A 16,450-nucleotide genomic window follows, 5' to 3' on the forward strand; every position below is an offset into this window, starting at 1 on the left:
ACGAGGAACAGTTAAAAAGTGGAATGATACTGAGCAACAATTGAAAATTATTTGAATTGTTGGATGCCATAAACAATTGATCGATAAACAATCTGTTCGACAATTTGAAATAGTAAAAAAAGGACCTTCCTACAATAAAAATTCAAATTTTGCCAATTTTCTCCAAAATTTACAGTGCTTGAACATTTTTTCTTGGCATATTCCGATTCCTCTCGTCGAGATCTGTCCAACGGTGTATGCCATTAATTGGGGAAACTCTTGGTTTTGAAATTAAATCGGATTTCAAGTAAGGAGACAGCCATTACCATTTGAAAAGCACCCAACTTTCCATCCAATTTTCTCAAAAAATTACAGTGCTTCTTAGGTCAATTTAGGCTTTAACTGAATCCAAAGGGATGAGTTTATGCATTGGAAACAAGTATTTTCCAGGCTTTTGCAGTATCATTCCTCTTTAAATATCATATTTTGCCAAATTTCTCGAAAAAATAAATGACATTTTCCACTTAATTACGCTTTTTTCGTCGCGATCTCTCCAATGGTGTGTAAATTATAAGGTATACTTCCCTAAATTGTGAAGCAAATCATGATTTTACATTTCGGAAACGACGCTTTTGCTTATCATTCAAACTTTTGAGCCGATTTTCTCACAAATTTTAACTGCAACACGGGAAATTTTAATTTGTTCCTAATTTTTAGATGGTTTTTTAGGTGAGAGTGAAAAAAATCCGCAAATTTTGTGTACAGCTTTGATTGAATTGAAATCAAAGCCATTGAAACGTATAAAAAGAAAAATTTAACAAAAGAAATTCTGAGCTCTTCAAAAACGTCGAATTGCACATAATAAGTGGAATATGAAGACACGTTGCCCTAAAGATTATTTTCCACCTGCAATTCCGATTCTGCTGACTGTCATCCTGCACGTTCGGTATCAAAAGCAAATAATGGGTGAGACGCACACCGGTGGAGACTTCTAAAGGAACACCGTTCGCAAATAAAAGAGAGGACAATGGTCGATGTCTGTCTTTCATCATGCAGCAGAGCGGCTCTCAGGGCAAATTTTATGCACGTATTAGTTGGTGCGCGTTCACATACATACAATATCTGCGAACCCCCGTTTCATTTTCATTGTTGTCACCGGCGCGCAATTCAGCCGCCAGTCTTTCTGCCCAATTATTTACTCAGATCACGAACGAGCCCGCTTATTCTCAAGGAACCTTCTTCAATTAGGCCGACGCGCAATTGCCTCTGCCGAGCATTCAGACTTCAAGTACTCTGATTATAAAAAAAAAGAAAAGAAAGAACCGAGAGGAGCCCTACATGTATTCAAACTAGCTTTTTGTGAGACGCAGGACGCATTGTGTTCAGATTTATTGCCGATTCCGATCAAAACCTTCTCACATTTGGGCAAGAACTTGAAAATTTAAACAGTTTTTCTAAGCTGATCAATTTTGCTGACAAATCTGAAGAAATAAGTACGTTGTCTTTATAAATTTTTAAGTAAAAAAAGCATTTGATATACGGCAGATGACGCATCAATAATGCAATTAATGGGCTAATAAAAATATGGCGGCGGCAGCAGGTGCACCGAGAAGACCCTGCGCACTAAAAATGAGCGGCCATTCAGATTTTGCGGCGGTACGGTGCAGTTTTCCGCAGACAAGAGGCCAAAATTTGATATCATTGGTGCCGCTAGTGTTACCGCGCGTGTAACTCCATATGTGGGTAGGCCTGGCTGCTTCTGGCGAGTCCTTAGAAATGCCACAGACATGAGCTTCAACGCACGCCTCACTGCCTCGCAAAACAAATTTCTCGATTATGCTCTTGAATTTGCATTTTTTTTTTGTATGTATGTCACTGCAACCCGCAAAACATGATCGGGATGTGTGCGGTTAAGTGACTTTTCACCAGCTCACGCAAATCACTGAGCTCTAGCTACCGGTTTCCGATACTGGCTGGTGCACTTGGGCATTGCTAATTGGCCCTTGAATAGAGCTGCCCTTTCCCGACCAATCAATTCTGCATGACTGGATCCACGTTAGGGTATATATACTCTAGTGTCTCCCAATCGGATTGCGTGCGCCAGGCTGATTCCATCCACGGCACTCGTGGCGAAAAATCAAAATAATCTGCTCTTTTCATTGCAGCTTTTTATTTAATGATCCCTCCTCGTTCGGCCAGAGTGGCAATAACAGTTCGAGAGTTTGAAAGTTCGAGTAGGGTGTACTCCAGCAAAAAGTTGTTTGGATACTTTTGTATACACGACATTCCAAATATCTGCAGAGTTTTATTTTCTTCCAAAAGGCGGAGATTGATCAGCCGTTCGAGGCCCTCGAAGGTTTGGCTCGTTTAGTTAAAAGGGTTATAAAAGCATTTCGGCGGAACCTTTTTGAAATTGTGCCTCTGCCGTCCCGGGCGAGGCTGTAGCGTGCAATAAATGACAAACTTGGCGTGGGCGTTTATTTTGCCGGGCCTATCAAAAGCCATCCATCGCGCAAACAGCCTGTCCGATCAGCTCTGATCAGCACAATAAAAATTGGTCCAAACGCGCGCGGCCGAAAATAGAGCAAAATATTATGTATATACGCTCGCATTGGGATTCACACGCGACGAAGGAGAATTGAATTCAGCACCTCGCAAGATAAATTCGTATATATTATTTACTCGGTGGCTATAAAAATGATTTACGACGCTGATATTGTTTAGAAGATAAACACGCTATAATTAAAGTTAAATATGAAAAGAGTCTCCCAACGCTTTTTTATGCGAGTATAATTCTTCCTCTGGCTCTCTCCGCCTGACTGCCGAGGCGAAGCAGGCGCTGATTATCTCATTACCAACTCCTATTTTATGTTTTATGGGAGTGTGTGTGTGTGTGTGTGTACGAGCGCAGCACTCGCCTCCGGACGGCAATAAAATTATAAAAACGACAAACCTCAAGCGATGTCTCGCGTCACTTTATCAGGAAAATTTCTCTATTAATGCGTTTTTACGATTCTGTCATCCGATAAATAAGTTAACTAAAAGGCAGAATTTAATTTAATGCAACATCACTTTCATTTTGGTCTAGTTTTATTGCAATCAGGGGAGGTCACTGTTATTATTCAAATTTTCCCTCCGGAATCGAACAAAAATAAAATCATTCTTGTTTCCGATAAATCACCGACCTTGGTTTCCAGTATCTCTCGGTGATTGCTTCCGCTTGACGCCTTCTTCGATATTTTGCAAATTTTCAGAGCGCTTCGGGTCGGCGCACATCTATGGTAAGAAAAAGTTGCTCCCCTCGCGGTCGCTTTTCGGCAGATAAGATTGGAAAATGGTAAGCGCCGCGCTTTCTCAATTGCGATGCTTCATTCTGCAGAGGCAAAAGCAGGGATGCAGTGCGCCGAAAAACGCGCTCCCCAGTATTGTAAAACAGCAGAGTTCCTTTCTGACTGCCAACCAGCCAACCAGGCTTGCCCATAAAACTTTATGGTCTTAGCCGCATCGACCCGCGTGAGTGCTTACTTGCCTCGCTCGCTGATATGCCTTTGTGTTTGCTAGGTGGATAAGTACGTACACACGCTGCGCGTCTCTCTCTGCTCACTCAGCTCGCTCGTTCGCCCCGCATTACCACCCAGAAGTGACTCACAATCGTCACCAAACTGTCACTAGTCACTTCTGCTGAGTATCGAAAACGGTATCAAATCTGTTAGGGAACAGATAACTCTTTTTCGTGCACAGATTTGATTGAAACTAAGTGAAACTTATTTCTCTGTTTGCTGACCATCAATTTGGACAGTAATAAATCAACGAATCAAATAATTATTTAAAAATCAACACACGAAGAAAAAACAATTGATTGCGCATAGGATTAAAAGCATGAAAAGAACCCTGCATCCCCTAAATTTGCACCTAATTAGAAAATGGTCCAAAAGATAAAATTTTGTAGCATTTTTTTTGGATTTTAATGAAAATTTCCAAAATTAGGCGTGTCTGCCGTGACCTCCAGCTCCTATTCGCATACCTATTGCCCCTCCATAATAAAAATGTATTTTAAATTAAGGACCATTAGTTACAACGTCAGTTATAAAACTTTATTTACTGTGTTTTTGTACTGCTAAAACGCTCCTTCGTAGTGGATCAATTAATGAATAATATTGCTAAAAATATTGGAGTTAAAGATATTGAAAATTTCCAGTCATTATTTATAATTTATTTCATGTTTGAATCGTGTTAAGGGAGCCGAACATCAGTTATTTCGTTATATTGATTGAACAGCATTTAATGCCGATTATACTAAGCTGTTAGAGCACTCACATCGCAAGTACTTGACTCAGAGAAGAGACATTGTTCCCATCTGCATTTATCGCGTGCAGAGTGTTGTGCTCATAATCGTGCCAGAGCTCTTCCGCACGGTTCGCCAAACAAATACCAGATTCTATACTCTAGAAGCATCGCAGCAAGCCCCGACAGAAAAGCACCAAATAATGCTGCGCTCTCGTTGCTCTAATTACTCGCGTGCATTTGAAAAAGTCAGCCGTAAACGTTGAAAAAGTGTGTCTGAAGCGTCGGCAAAATGCGAGGGCTAAACGCACAGCCGTCTCTCGCGAAGCAATCCAGGCATGAAAAATGAAGCAGCCCTCGTTTTTTCGCTATGCACCTCGTCGAGTGAGTGTACAAGGAAGACTGGGTGTGTACACACACGCATTTTTTCTGTGTTTCAGACCGAGAGGCGGCACCCCAGCGGCTTCGGTTTGCAATGCTCGCAAAAGCGTACATAGGGCAAGGATGTGTGCTCCAGAATTCATTTTTTATTTCGCACAGCCGCCAGCTCTGCTCTCTCTCTCTCTCTCTCTCTCTCGAGTAAGAATGTGCGCGCGAGGAGAGTTTTCTGCTTGCATTTCGCACAAAAAGCAACGCGGAATGAGAAAAAATGAAGCTGAAGCTTTTTAATTCAGGATATATATATTTTTTCTCTCCCTTGTTTTCGTCAAGCTGATGGTAACGGGGGTGTACAAGCGAAAAAAAATAACACGCGTAAGAAATAACAAAACATGGCGCGGGAGAAAAAGTCGCTCTCATTTGGAGAAATGTTTAATTTCGGAAATGCGGCTTTCGGTGTTAAAATAATTGAATTTAATCCACTCTCAAACCGCGGACTGTTCGAAAATTCGCCGGATTTTCCCTTTGTCGCAGTTGCAAATGCAAATTCTGGCGCTGGCATGGCAGGATTAAGTTTTGCGGGCCGACGAGCAGCTTTAATAGCGGCCAACGATCCGGAAAATTTCAGCAAAGTCCGCCCGTTGCAGTCTTGAAATGGTCTCTCCGCCTCGCTGATGAGGCGAGTTGCGCCCATTTCATTAAACACTTTAGTACAATGAGTTTCTCGAGCTCAGATTAGCCTCCCCAGCAAATTTTTATCTAGATTAATAAAATAAACTAGCTGATTTTTAGCCTACAGGTTTTGATATAAACGATATAAATTAAAACTGCAACACGCAGCAGTGATTTACCTATGATTTCAGTTCTTCATTCTTGCCAACAGTCATTTACAATAACAATAAATATTTATGAAGAAATTATACTGTGTTATTAAAAGTCAAATAAGTTGAAAAACGCATTTGTTATATGCGCTGTCGATATCAGTCGGTTCATTCGGCTGCGGATGACAAATGCGTCGCGAAAGTTGCGGGAAAAAGCAATTTCAGAAATTGAAGCTCGTTGCCACCGCGAAATGAATCGTCGACCATCTGATGCTCGGATGGTGTTTGTTATTGCGCGAGGGAGAATAATAACTGCCCGATGCCGTTTTTTTCCGCGAGAGGGAATGAGAGAAAAAGCAAAATGCCGAGTACATGCAAGGCATGAATAATGAAACGGCACTTTGCCGGCGAGTTTGTTGCCAATTCACTTACGACGGGCGAAGCCAAATGGCTGCATTTACAAGAGGATATGTTTAGCAAATTGCCGCTCCGATCATGAATGCTAAATGCTAAGTGTTGAGTAAACACATGTTGTTTGCGTCCGTCACTTATTCCCTAAGTGCGAGAAAGAGAGAATTCTAGGAAAAAACTCTTTAGTCATGCTATACACATATACACATAACAATAAAAAAAGATTTTCAAGCTTGATTTAATCTCAAATTCGTTTGGTTTATAAAAAGTTAGCATTCTATTTACAAATGTACTATAGAAACCTTTTTAATAAAATGTTACTAATTTTTATTATTGAAACTACTGGCTAAACATTTCATCTTCTGATTTACTTTCTGAGCATGCACGCACCTGTCATTGTCTTTCTGGTGAAACAAAGCGCATGGCTCCAGAATGTAAATTGCGGAGAGAGAAAGAGAAACACAATAATAATGATAATAAAATTTATTTCGATGCAAAGTGGACCCAAGGCTTCGTCTCGGAGCCACGGCGGCATCATCGACGCAGACCAGAGAGCAATTTTAATAACCGGCAGAAATCCAAACAGTGGTGCCGCCGCGCCAGAGTTTATTATGCACAAAAGAGGCTAGCCCAAAAGCAAGCGCTTCATTGTTTGCGAAAGCACATAAATCAACCGGTCAATGGACCGGCCGCGCAGACATCCGACGAAAATGGCAACTCGTCGGGAGGAAAATATTTATTGGACGGCTCAGGTTGTAAAATTCACATTATACCAAGGGACCGCCGCAAACATCAGGGAAGGAGAAGGAGAATTCAAATTTGCTCGCTTTTATAAACAGGATTTGCAAGAGCCTTCCTTATCTTTTCAGATGAAATTTAGACATTTCCCTTGCGATTATAGTTTTTTTCTTGAGAAATTTTTGTTTGTTTGTGAAATAAAATCTTGAATGGCTCATGGGAAGAGGCCCCATTAATTTTAATGCACGTATTGTTACAAGATTTTAAGTTGAGCTGTTCATGTCAACAATTAAGAACATTTTGCATTGTTGACTATAGCAAATAGTTCATTGAGTTTATTGTTCGTGGAATTTAGCAACGCAATAATGAAATCAGGACCTAAGAACAATTCAATTTCAGATTTTTTCGCTCGATTTCGATCCCTCTCGTCGCGATCTATCCAACTGTTTGAGAGTTTTGAGGAAAAAATCCCTAAATTTTGAAATAAATCGAGGTTTTACAGTAGGGAGACACACCTTTGAGCCGATTTTCTCACAAATTGAAACGGCAATACTGACCATTTTCCTACTTTTTTGATAATATTTCAAGTAAAGATATTTCATAAATTTTCTGTAAAGCTTTATATTAAATGTCTTTATTTTTGTGAAATCTCCTACCGTCTTTGATTGCAATTCTGAACTACGTAGATTATTTTTTTGCAAGAGTGGCTCACCTAATGAAAAGTGTATCGAGGGGTGCTTGAAAAAATTCTGTAAACATAACACGAGTTTCCGCGGCCAACTCTGTTCTAACTAAACAAGCCCACGACGCTAGAGAGCTCAACTTGACGCGCACAACTTAATTAGCACAGCAACATCTGCCATTCTCACGTGCACGCACAAGTCATGAATTTTCATTCCAACCCGACCTTTCCTTCACCACCTTTAGCACTTAATTTTAAATTCTAATGAAAACCGGCAAGTACATGCGTGGACGTACGCACAACATTCGTAGCGGATTATTTGAGTGGTTCATTAAAAAGGGAGAACCACAAAAAAAAATACGAAAGCGTCGTGGCCGCGCGCTGAAGTACGCGGAAAAGGAGCTGTTTGTGTTTGCGCGGATAATTATCATTCGCGGAGTCCACTAGCGGTCTGAATTGAATAAAAAAGGTGCGGAGGCATCTGTTTTTAATTACCACCCACCGGCTGCCGCCGCCGCAGGGGTGGCGAGGCACAGAATGGGGCGAGTCGAGCTGTTTTCTCTTGAGAGGTGTGCGCTCGTGGAAAGTGCCGGCAAGCATGCGAGAAGAACATTCACCCGTGCAGCAGCAGTAGCAGCCGGGCACGAATTTAAAACTTTTAAGAGCTGCACGCGCCACGATTTTTCCCCGCGCGTAATGAAGTCGCTTAAAAACAGCCACGAAAAATGTCACATTCATTTACATACGTGCGCTCTATAGACTCGGGTTACCCTCGCGCCGTCCGCGTTTCTTGGAAAGAGGCGAGAATGCGTATGTGAAGGGAGGACGCAGTTTTGTATAGCCCGAGCTAAGTGAATCCTCGCCGGGCGAATTTGCATGTGTGATTTTTTTTTAAATTTTTTCGCGACTCTCGCGCTTGAGTTAATTAGAAGACGGCGGCTTTCGGGGTGAGCGTCGTGCGTGAGATTTAATTAAAATTTCCCTTCGAGGGTGCCAAGGATTTGGTGTGTTTTGAAGCAGTTTAATCGTGATTGCACACTAAATAGCGCCTTTTCAGTTTGTGAAGCGGACCTGAATTCGACTTTTTCACACTCCCCAATTAAAGAGAAATCGCATTCGAATTGGAAATTAATTGCCAAATAAAATAAAAAAAAACTGCATTCGAGACGAGAGGGACACGTGTGTAATTAGTTAAATATGCCACACACACGGCGATTTACCTTGTCAATGTAATGAGTCCCTGATACTTGATAAACAATGGAGTCATTACGCTATTTTATTGCTCGACTGAATTTAATCAATGGCTGGAAATTTATTCACCGGGCGTAACATTCGGGGATTACATAGGAGAGTTATGTGATTATAATGGAGAGCACGCCCTCTGCTAATTGAAAAACACGTCAGGTGTCACGCAAGAAAACTCAAGTGGCAACAGTGATTTTGTCAGCAGCGAAGACCTCGCTGGAATGAGAAGGAAAAACGGTTGAGTTTCCTGGCTGTGAGCAGTTGGAGATTTATAGTAGACAAGAGACCAGGTTGCGTCAAGGTTCTGGGAACCTATAGATCCCTCCCTGATTGGTATATTGAACAAATAACTTGACAAGCTTCTACTTTACACTTTTTCTGACTTTCGTAACTACAGGGGCTTATTATTATTATTTACGCTTATTTTTGTTTGTGGCATTTTTCAGTTTTGAGCGCCCTATTTGTATAGATCAACGACATAAACAATTGTTTGGAGATTAACACAACTTTATATCCAAGCTCAATAAATTAAAAATTAAAGTTCAGATATCTCACAGTGCATTTTTTCTTTTGGTTTAAAAAATGTTCATCAACTAAAAACCTAGAAAGGTATTTTATTTGGAATATTTCGAAAAATATATGAATTGCTCCGGCCTCTTTGAGCACTCACTGTCAGATCAAGTTTGTTGAAAGAAATTCCGTCCTGCCGGCTGAAGACGTCATTAAACTGGACTCGAATGAAAGTGAAAATGCAAAGCAGGAACACGGCCCCATTTTTTCATCTTGCTGCAATTCTGTCTGAAGACATTACAAGGACGACAGTGAAAACAAGCGGCAAAACACATCTTCTCTACTCTTTTCAGCCGCGTGTGTGTGTGTGTTAATGGTTAGGCGTGAAAAACGAGTGCAGCCGAGTACAGAGCAAAGCAAAGAGAGCGAAAGAGAATGCGGTGCGTCTCTTTAGACATCACAGAGCGGGCGGGTGGCTGGCTGTTGTTTGAAGTTGGCACCAAAGCTGCGAAATGAAAAGTGTGCGAGGGAAATACACTTTTTGCGCGCCTGCCACGCCGAGCTGTTGATGTATATGGGCCCGCCGACTTCAAAGGAAAGCATCTACAACATTATACACTCAGCTACTGTGTGTGCAAAACTCATCCCAAAAGCACATGCGAGAAAGAGAGGCGTGACTCGCAAAATGAGCATGAAACACACACACACACACACACACACACACAAGCACGCGTATGTATACGATCCGAAGTTCTCAAAAGACCTGTGATGAAATATTCCACTGTTTTTGTTTAATATCGGAATTGCACGTTTTCGTGAAGGGAAAACAATCCCATTATCCGTGTGCGAACGGATTGCTAACGCGAGTGCCATATCGATAATTACTTTTGCAAACGGACGGAAATTTGCGTAAAAGGAAAATGTGTTGAATGCATTTCATCTCAAGATTTTGATTTCATCCATTAGCGAATAACTACCGCGCCGTTTGAGAAGAATATATATTATGTATTTTCGTGGCAAAATATCCGCCTAGACTGTTTCAACAGTCTCCGAATTTCACAGCCATGTATTTATTTTGCACATTTGCCTGTCCAGATATTTTGTTTTATCTCTGATGAAAGTTTCTCGAAAAACCAAACGTTTTTGCAGAGTAATTTAGCTTAGTCCCGACCCAACATCGCAGATCGCAAGAAAAGAACAAAATGCTAGAGAGTTATAGATGGAATATATATTATATAAAATTTAATATTCAATAAATAAAAAAATCTGAGGCGAACTCTAGGAAGAAATCCAATTTGTCAGAAAGTACATTGGCGCTCGGCATTTGGGGTGCACGTAGACGCCTGCTTCTCGCCTATTTATCCGTGGAATCACACGCATGAATCTGCCTCGGAGGAAATTCAGTCCATGAGAGCAAGAACGCGTACGCCGGCAAGTGGGATTTTACTCCTTTCTTCCGTGCGCTATTCTGTTAAATTGGTCCAATCAGGAGTGAGTGCCGCCGCTGCCAAGCAAAAACGGTCTCATCCCGTTTTATGGACGACGATAATGACTTAACTCATTTGATATTCAGGAACAGCCAAACTTTTATAATATCCTCGCCTTATGTGTGTGTGTGTGTGCTGAGCTCCTGCGCGCACGTGGTTCATAATCAAATCCTTTCGCCTCGAGAAAGATTTTCGTCCCTCGAGAGAGCTCAATGATATGAATTAAAATGAGCTTCTCGTGCGGCGTTTCGCTTCGTTTAAATTTCAAATCTCGGATTTCCTCTCGTCACTTACACCTCGGCCGGTTTAAAATATTCATTTATTCCCGCGAGGAGGTGCCAAAATGCTGATCTGCAATTTGCAATTAGGATGTCGGGCGATTCAAGAGCAGATTTCGCCGGGAAGTATCGATTCGCCTTAAGAATTCCAAATGAATATTGATTTATTGTATATTAATATTGGGTTCTTACAGAAGGAAAAAGCGTTCGGCGACTTTTCTGAGAGCGCTTATCTCTGTTTTAGGCCTCTAGTAATACTTGTTTTCTATATTATCCAATCAACGTTTTTCTGGAATGAACCACCATAACGACATTTTTTCTCAATAAATGTTTTAAACCTTACGAGGCATGATTTAAAATCCCTCCGCATACGAACGCCCGCGAGTTTATCCCAGAAAAAGGTGAAAAAACTTGACTTGCACCTCTAAAAGCAGCATCTTTTAGAAATTGACCGGAATTATGGCACGTAGGGCTGCGCGCGGAGGCTGTTGGGGAAAAAGACAGGACGCGCGTGTGTGTGTGTGTGCCGGTGGTGGTTTATATCGGAGAGATATAGAAGCGGCTAATGCACGAGGAGGCGGATCAAAATTGGCTACGTGTGTGGAGTAAGAAGAAGGCACAGGCGCGCGCGGAGAGCAAGAAAGGAAGAAAGGGAAAGATGCCGCAGAATTTTGGACTCGTGTGCGAAAGGGTCGGTCAGCAAAGGGGTGTAGTCCTACATTAGCTGCAGTATCAGCGGCAAATCGCCTGCTTGCTGCATTCCTAATTGTTTGGCTGCCTTGTTTACCCACATGCAGCATCTTTCCCGGGACGGGAAATTGCAAAGGGTGCAGCTGGAAAAGTTGCCGACTCACACTTCTAGCTCCCCCTCGGCGTTTCTGTCCAATAACAACCAACGTGTCTCTTCTGTTTTAGGTCGTCAAATTGAACGAAATCGGCCAAATTAGCCCTTCAAGGATCGGATAAAGGACACCGACCTTTCCTCCCAAACACTCTAGCTGGCTGAGTCCTTTTTTGTTTGTTTTTAGAAGCATGTTATTTAATTAAATCTTATGCAATGCCTGAGAATGGTTCTTCAAGAGTGCGATTTTAATCAACCGAGTTGGAAGAGCTTAATGGTGATGGCATCATTGAATTTGTTTTGAGAGGAATGTGTTCTGAAGAATTTTCTTTGTTTAATGAGTTTGTCGAATAGTTGGTCGTTTTTCTTCTTTCTGTCCTTGCTTGGTATAGAGCAGCCTGGTGGCGTCAACGCGTAATCGCAATTGAACTCGTCATGTATATAAAGCGAAAAAGCCGAAAAAGCTGTTTCTCTTGGCTCTATTCCATTCGTTGCGCTTGCTCTGCTCGCGCAGGCCGCCGCCGCCTTTGTTATGCGAAGGATAAGTCGAGATTTCGTACGCAGCAGAAACAATTGTCGACTCAATGGCCCGGAAAATTGGATTAAATGCCGGCTTAGAGGAAGATCGGCGCAGAACGGGGAATTACAGACATGCACGCAATTTGCCAATCCATTTCATCAGCGTTTAGCGCACGATTTTCGAATATCAATTGTTTGAATATATATCTTGGCATTAAAAAGTAATGTTTTCAAATTTAAAAAATTGCAAATATGAAACAATATAAAGGAATAAATTTGTGGAATTGCAACAAAAAACGTTGCTGTGCGTACGGCTTTTTTTCTCGATTTATTGCCGTGCGTGTGCAAATCTGACGGGCGGGAAATTGCTTCAAGGAAGAAAAGAAAAAGGCGGCTGGTGCATGTGTGTGTATATGATATTAAACATCTCCCGTTCGGTCGTGTGTATGTGCGCGCGCGGTGCGACGGCAACAACACAGAGGCAATTCCATTTGGATGATTCAATTTGCAGCCGGCACAAGAAAGAATTTTTCCAGCATCCTTCGCTCTCACGGGACGAGCAGGCGAGCCGGCGAGCAGGCTTCGATTCGGATTCCATTTGTGCGCGAGTCTGGCAAAAAGATTTTCGCTTTTTGCCTCGACTTCCACGGAGGAATGTGCAAATTATCACATCTCGCCGACGACGGCCGGCCGAGACGTTTGACAACTTGCGATAATTCCCTCCGCAAATGCCGAGGATTCCAGCGCATCATGTCGCGTCAAAATGCCGCTTCAATTATTTTATTATTGCGGGGCGACACTCATTTTTGCGTATGTGCTCCGCGAAACACGTTTCGAGACGCGTGTGTGTATCATGCATGAAGAGGAATTTTCCCTTTCTCGAGTATTGTGCTGCCACCGCCGCGATGCTGGAAATATTGCTTTTGGGCCGCAGTGACCGCAGCGCATATTTTATTTTGCGTGTATATTCGCATGAATTTGCCCCTGGCCGGTCTTATGAGCAAATTTATATGCGGGATCAGGCCACACGACTCAAGACAAAAGGGGGCTTTTCACAAACATAGCTGCAGGATTTTCTATCTTTTAGCTTTCAATGCTATACTTCAAGATGAGATATTGTCTTGAAATTCCCTTAAAAATTCTTTTCCAACCATGCAGCTCCATTATAAACTTTAAAAGAACGAAATAGTAATTATATATCATTGTATACAGCTCCTAAAACCTTTTAGTCGGCACAAAGATAGGACAAAACTTAAAACACACCGCTGCGAAAAATAATTCGCCACTTTCGATTTCGGTGCGGTGAAACAAATAAAAAAGTAAGTCTCGCGTTGCTTGATTTAACGAGGTATGCATTACAGAAATGTCTTGAGGTTAAAAGCATGGCACTCGATAAGCAAATAATAAAAAATAATTGAGTAGACGATCAAATTATATGGTGAGCCAGCGCGTCCTCCATCATCTTGTGTGTGCGTACATAATATTATCAAGCTGGATGCTGAACGGCTCTTCCCGACTCAAAAGCCAGCCAGCAGAGCGAGTAACTACTTAAGCAAATAAAAAATTACGTGCATTAAAATGAGAACCGGTTGTTGGCCAGCTCGACGGAGGCCGCCGCTGTTATTTCACGTGTGTTTTATTTTATCTCGGCAAGCTGGCAGGCACTAAAAGCAACCTGAACGAGTGTGTGTGTCTTGGAAAGGAGACACACACACCACCACCACTACTCACAGTCAGCATCGGAATAGGTCCACCAGGGGCGGACTGAACCTATTCTACAATTAAATGATGCGCTTAAAACCTGAAATCCTTGCAATTTTTTAATTTACGACATCGCCCATTATTCAGTTCCAGGAATGAAATTAATTCATAGTCGTTTCCCAACTAATTTAACAATTTTCCAACAATTGATCAATTTATATTTTTTACAGTGACTCGAAGATGATGACGTTTTGGTATTTGTATTTATATGGAGATCTTTCTATAATTTATACTTTGGATATGATAATTTTATAGGGATTATTTTCAATTATCGACACATCATTTAGCTTCAGCAGGTATATATAAAATATAATTTGTTGCTCTTTCTCGCTTAGTACTAAATTAGTTCCATCCATCCTATTAAATCAAGTTCGATCCGCCCCTTAACTCTGATCATAATATATAGCAAGAAACGAGTTGCCGATAAAAAGAGCACGCTGAGCGAATGCCCGCGTCCGACCGCAGCACCTGAGCCAGAATTAATTAATTGTTAATTGAGGCGATTCGGCACGGCTGAGTAATTCGACCTCCTCAATCTGCATAATCGGCGGGCAATTCTATTAGCTTATCCGTCATCAGCAGCCGAGCAGGCGAACAAAGCGCGGCCTCTCCGACAATCTCATCTCTTTCTTTTCAAAAAGGGTCCGCCCCCAAAACAATTGCTGCTGCGGCCGTGTCTTTCTTGGGCAGAGCAGAACAAACACGCGGCTAATTGTGGAATCAGAAAAGCTCGGTTGAAATACCGCAGAAAAAGGTTGTTTGCGTTTGCAGAGGTCGGGGCCGGCATCGACGAGACCTGGATGTGGAATTTTTGTGTCTGCGTACTTTTGTTCAATCGGGCGCACTTTTAATCAAAGAAATAGGGCGGCGGCCGGCCAATTTGCCAGGATTTCTCCGGGGATTCGATTTCTGCCAACTCTTTCAGCAGAATTCTGATGTGCAGCGCTTTTTCATTCCGTTCCTAATGATTTTTCGCACACACTCCAAAGATTCTTCCGAAAATCTATTCAACCGTGATGGTGCTTTCTATATTGTCTTTTTATCTTACCCACAAAGATGAAAACTATCTGATCGTATACAAAGGCAAATAATGAAATGGAAGGTAGAAAGATCAACTTGGCAAACGCGTCCCGTTAATTCTTTTGCCAAACCACGATCCAAAGTAGTTTGATTTAACAGTCCCTTATCCTTATTGACGACGGACAATTTTTCAATTGCACATTCCGAAATGGCCATTAAAATTTATCATTAAAAAAGGTTGTAGTATACTGGGAAGAAATTTAATTGGCTTGTCTTGAATTCCACAACGCCTTTATGATTTATGTAAAATTTGAAGACTGGGGCCTGGTGAAAATCCTTCTCTCGCTCATTCTCGCCGTCTATTTCCTAACTTAAAGGTTTGTTTATACAATTAGCCCCAAACCACCTCCTGCTGGCTGCACAAATATACTTTATCTCTCTGTTCTCTCTCTGTGCGAGGATAGATGCCCCTCACTAAAAATCGCTCCTGCCAGAACGGGAGGTCCGCGTCCGCGTGCATCATAAAATTGAAAAATACCTGCTGCTGCCGCGTTGCATAGCTTCAACTGTCAAAATAAAAAGCCAGCAGCTCTTTAGACTTTCATTGGCCGTAAAAAGGTGGCCATAAAATGATATGGTGTGTGTGCTAGCGAAGAGGAAAATAACGAAACTCTAAGTAAATAAAGTGGCGTCGAAAGGCTCTTTTGGAAAGTTCAGACTGGCAGAAATTCAGAGCGAAGGAGGAAACTTTTTATGGCATTTTATAAACAAAATTATGGGACTTGGTATCACTAGATTGGAAAGTTAAATTTTCCCAGACTCCGTCTGAAACATGATATTACAACGCTACTTGAAGGAAGAAAATATAAATCACATTTCGTGAATTTTTTGTATCAGGACATTAACAGATTGTCCGCGCATTTCATTACGAGGAAAATTAATTTTTACGGCCGATCGGAGGAGCAAGTCAAATTGATTATGTACGCTGCCGGCCGTGGCCAGTCTTGGGCTCGAGACGGACGATAAAGAGTTTGCCAGGCGCACACCAATTTGCCGCGGAACCTGAGCGCAGCGGCGAGCAGGAGAGGAGGAACGCCCATGTAATAACTGGCTTTAACAAAACCAACAACACAATCCCCGATCATCATAATCATGTTCTCCTCTCATGAAACATACATAATACAAACACGCGATCTCGCTTGCAGCTAAACAGACCGAATCAACATTTCAATTTCGACGTCGCCACCGCAACCATATACCTGCTATTGGACTTAATGCCTCGCCTCGGTGGCATTCAGCACCACTTAATTTGGCGCTCACCGCAAATTAATTAATTGGCTAATTTGGAAATCGATAGGGTGCCGGTTATCTTATCGTATATATATATCGAGTGCCGCTACCTCACACAGATTTGCGCCAACTTCAAGTGGAAAACGATTAAAGATGGAGATAAATCGATTGATTTCAGGCACGTTTTTTCAATTTGTATGTGACTA

The 16,450-nt window shown here is 41.9% G+C and overlaps 1 protein-coding gene across 1 annotated transcript in view; it reads right to left on the bottom strand.

Annotated features, from left to right (window-relative positions):
* The window catches only part of LOC135941896 (inactive tyrosine-protein kinase 7-like), a 37,514-nt gene that overhangs the window by 12,328 nt on the left and 8,736 nt on the right, over positions 1-16,450 (bottom strand). The window lies entirely within an intron of this gene.

This window comes from Cloeon dipterum, chromosome 4, assembly GCF_949628265.1.
Source record: "Cloeon dipterum chromosome 4, ieCloDipt1.1, whole genome shotgun sequence".
Lineage (NCBI taxonomy): Eukaryota > Metazoa > Arthropoda > Insecta > Ephemeroptera > Baetidae > Cloeon > Cloeon dipterum.